The sequence below is a fragment of the Moschus berezovskii genome, chromosome 24 (genome assembly GCF_049115385.1).
Source record: "Moschus berezovskii isolate FMDL1 chromosome 24, NW_MosBer_1.0, whole genome shotgun sequence".
NCBI lineage: Eukaryota > Metazoa > Chordata > Mammalia > Artiodactyla > Moschidae > Moschus > Moschus berezovskii.
In genome coordinates, this window is record NC_142483.1 from 40,062,006 (window position 1) to 40,066,609 (window position 4,604).

Consider the following 4,604-nt stretch of genomic DNA (forward strand, 5'->3'; position numbering starts at 1 on the left):
AGAACATGTGGGCAAGGAAGTGCACCACGTTTTTTCTGAATTCCATTTATTTTCCCAGCAGTTTGATTTTTTTCATATGTAAGTCCCATTATTCACCCATGACTGAGTTTCCACTCTTCCACTACCACCACTCTTAACATCAGTTTCTTATCTTTTACAGTGTTTTCTTATTGAAAAAACAAGTATAAACTATTTGCTTTTATAAACATTACTCCAGTGGGTCATTATGTCCACGTGCAGTAATTCACAGAAACATAACTGGGTCAAAGGGTAAATGCCTTTGCACTTTCTCTGGGAATTGCCACTTCCCCCACCCCTCAGGGGATGTACTAGTTTTTATTTCCACTAGTCTCTGTCCCCTGTGTCTTGCCAACCTAGTGTGTTGACAGACTTTGGGACTAATGTCCTTAAAACAGGTACGAATGATAATTCTATACTGTCCGGTTTTAAAACAAATGTGAAATTTAGCTTTTCTTACCTAGCTAAGGAAACAGTATTACTGAATTATGGAGTTGGATCTTTACCAAATCAATCATGGGGTTACAGGTATTCCCCCCACTCTTTATTGTTTGTTTATTCTCCCTTACCCCCACCTTTGTAAAGCAAGTATATATTGCTTCAGAAAGAAGCAGTAGTCAGAATTTTGAAAGTCATCATTTTTTTTTCACATTATTGTTTTCGGTAATAAATCACATAACTTCTTAGAGTAGAAAAATCCTTCCTTTTAATAGACTATTTTAGTCCTGATATTTCACATAGAAAGCTCTGGGACTACTCTTTAGGGTCATCAAAAGGCCAGAGGTTTTTTTCTGGCTTTGCAGTTTTAGGAGGCTAGTGCATTGATTCACCTACGCAGCCTTACAAAACTGATCCCCAAAACTGTAATGTCTGTTTACAGTGGAGGATATCTTTGAAGGAACTGAAATAGATGTAAGCAGTCATCTTCAGCTATCAAAGTCAGGCGGAGATTGAATGGACCCTGATGTGTGGAAGCTGGAACAGGTTGAGTTAAATAGAGCTGGAATCAGACTTAATACAAAGCTTTTTCAACTGTTCTTAGACTATGGTGAGTTTTAGCCCTTATCCTATTTTATACTCGGTTTCCTTAGACACATTTTTTTTCCTCCTAAAATAATGCTTTGATAATAGGGGCTTAGTTATTTAATTCATCCAACAGACCTCAGCTGTTTATGTTCCAGGTACTTCTACTAGATGCAGATCTTAACCCAGAGTTCATGTGTCGTAATAATAGAGCTCAAGCTTCCTAGGTGGATCATTGGTAAAGAATTTGCCTGCACTCAGGACATGCAGGTTCGATCCCTGGGTTGGGAAGATATGGAGAAGGAAATGTCTATCCACTCCAGTATTCTTGTCTGGGAAATTCCATGGACAGAGGAGCCTGCCTACAGTCTGTGGGGTCACAAAAGATTCTGACGCGGTAACTAAACAACAGCAATGATAGGGCTGACCATGTATGCAGCACTGTTGTAGGTATACTATATACAATAAACAATTCTAAAACCATATGTGGTAAGTACTATCTTATCACCCTCATTTTACAGATGAGAGAACAGGTCCTAAAAAATAACTTCCCAAGGTTACTCAGAGGGCAGTGCTAAGATCTGCACACCTGGCAGTTGGCCTTCTGAGTCTGGGTTCTTAGCTGTGGCCTCTAGTGTGACCCGTTTTTACCATAGTGCATTTCCGTGTTCCCTTTAATCAGTCCCCCGATGCTTTTGTGAGATTATATATGGGAAAATCTATCACAAGACGGTTGATTTTTAAGATTGTGTTTTCTTGTTAGGTCTGGGTGTTTTTCCAATCTTAGCTTCATTTACCTGGAGGGGAGTCTAGTCTAAAGGGCTAGCAAGATTTTTGTTGTTACTGTTCAGTTTAATTGGAGAAGGAAACACTTTGTGAGTCTGACCCCTAAATCTTAGGCTGTGCAGGACACTAGTGTCAGCATTGTTGGTTTGGGAAGAGTAGGGAAGGACCCTTTTTTTTTCCTTTGAGGGCCAGCTAGTTAACAGTGAGTTTCTGGGATTAAAGTGTGAGAAACCAGGGCAATAATGTTTCTGCCTGGAGCCAACTAGCTTGGAGAACTTGAGAGCCACTCAACCTGACTTCTTCCCTTTATGGCTTATGGAACAGAGCTTACAAGTTTTTCTGCAAAGATTAAATGAGAACGTGAAATTATTTTGAAACTCGCTCAACATATACAACTGGCAACTGTTGTCAGCTTGACCATGAAAAGCATCTTTCAAAAGTCAAATGGTTTTTCTCTGGTTATGAAAAAAGATTTGTTAGTTGCTCAGTCATGTCCAACTCTTTGTGACCCCATGAACCCATCAGAATTTTCCAGGCAAGAATGGAATTCTCTGGGCAAGAATACTGGAGTAGGTAGCCATTCGCTTCTGCAGGGAACCTTCCCTGGCCCAGAGATTGAACCTGGGTCTCCTGCATTGCAGGCAGATTCTTTGCTGTTTGTGCCACCAGGGGGGTCCTGGTCTTTGTTAGAACTTGTATCTAATGTGAAGATAGGAGTTGTTACCAATGTGGTCTGCAGTTGACCATGATGAGTTCAAATTTGCAATAAAATAAGTTAGGAAACATAAGACAGGGTCCTTAATATTCTTATTTACCTTGCAAGTCCTGGAGGAGACAGACCTGAAAGTTGAGGATCAAGACCTGAAGCTGGACTTTCAGCAGAGTCCCTAGGTGCCTTTCACAGAGAAGAATCTATAGGCAAAAGATCCAGGCTTCAACTCTTTTTACATTCTTTTCAATGCTTGGGCAGGCAGGATTTTGGACAAGAAGACTCAGTCAACAAAAAGGGCCTTACTGTGTCCGCTACCTTGTATTATAATCGGATGTTTCTTTGGGTTCCTTCTTGGTCCCCATTATATCTCCTCTGTGTTCCTAAAAATCCCGACCCTGAGAATGTGATGAGTATGCCACATGACAGCTTCCTCTTCCTCTTAATCATTCCCCTGGTCCCTCAGCCAATCTGATTTGAGCTAACCATCAGGCCTTGCTTCTCAACCTTTTCAGGAACCTCAGTATAACAGGCACATGGTTTAAACTTAGGGAGGGCAAAACTTAGCAGACATTTTTCCAATGCAGCAAACAATCGAAAACAAAACCCTCATACTGTTGTCATCACACAAAAGCAATAATCCTTTGGAGCTGACATTTGCCACCCTACTAATTATGGAAAGACGGTGGCGGGGGCTTAGTTGCTCAGTCATGTCTGACTCTTTGTGATCGCATGGACTGTAGCCCGCCAGTCTTCTCTGTCCGTGGGATTCTCCATGCAAGAATACTGCAGAGGGTTGCCGTTTCATTCTCTAGGGTATCTTCCCCACCCAGGGATCAAACCTGTATCTCCTGCATTGCAGTCTTTTTTTTTTTTTTTTTTTACCGCTCATCCACCACAGAAGCCCATGGGAAGCAGATTCAGAGGGGTAAAGATTTGACCAGGAATCTTTCCCACACCCCAAAGGTTAGGTCACGACGACAGTGTACAGGAGAGATGGTAGCAGTGGGAAGGGAAAAGTCAAAAGTGAAAGTCGCTCAGTCGTGTCCGACTCTTTGGGACTCCAAATTCTCCAGGCCAGAATAATGGAGTGGGTAGCCCTTGAACTGAACTGAACTGAACTGAGCCCTTCCCTTCTCCAGGGGATCTTCCCAACCCAGGGGTCGAACCCAGGTCTCCCGCCTTCCAGGCCGATTCTTTACCAGCTGAGCCACAAACAGATAAGGTAAAAGTAATTTGGTCATGGAAGTGGTAGCCTTGACTCCTCCCCGCAACTCCTGATCCTTTTAAAAAAGATTCTTTCCTTGACAAAGGCAATATAACCTACTCAGTATTTCCTGAGATTGACGGTTGCTAAAAATTGCTCAAGAGCGCTTGTTATACATACATTCTCCGGACGTTCCTTTGGACCTCGGTGGACAGGAGCTGGGAATATGGGTTGTACAATCTCTGTGAGAGATTCTTACAAGTTAGCGTCTTTTAATAAAGTGTTAAAGGTACAAAGTAGGATGTATTAACAAAAAGAAATCAGGACACCGTTTTGTACAGTCTTCAGCTAAACGGTAGGATCATCACCCCCACCATATAACAGACAAATGAAAAACCCTGCCCTACAGAAATGTCATTTTTCCTCCTGGTTCCTTACGTCTTTTATCTGTCACCATCCCTAACATAGAGCTGGAGTGGTTTCTTCCGTCCCAAGTTCGCGGGAAACAAGCTCTGCACGGAACCGGGCGGGCCCGTGGCCACGTCCTTGTCCGGCAGCTGGCTGCTCCCGTGCCGCGCTCCCATTGGCTGGAAGTTGCCTTGTCCCGAGCCCGAGCGGCCCCTACTCGCCACGCCAGCGGGACCGACTCCGACTGCCCAGGGGGCGGGGCCGGACGCCGGGCCGGGGGCGGGGCCGGAGGGAGGGGCGGGGCCTCGCCGCTCTGGGGACGGCCGGGCGGCCTATGGCGGGGTAGGGAGTCCCGGGCCGCTCCCTGCGAGGCCGGGCCAATCCGGGCGACTGGGCGGGCGAATGCGGGGACAGGCCGGCCGGGCTCGAGGTGCTAGGGGTGGGGGGGACAAT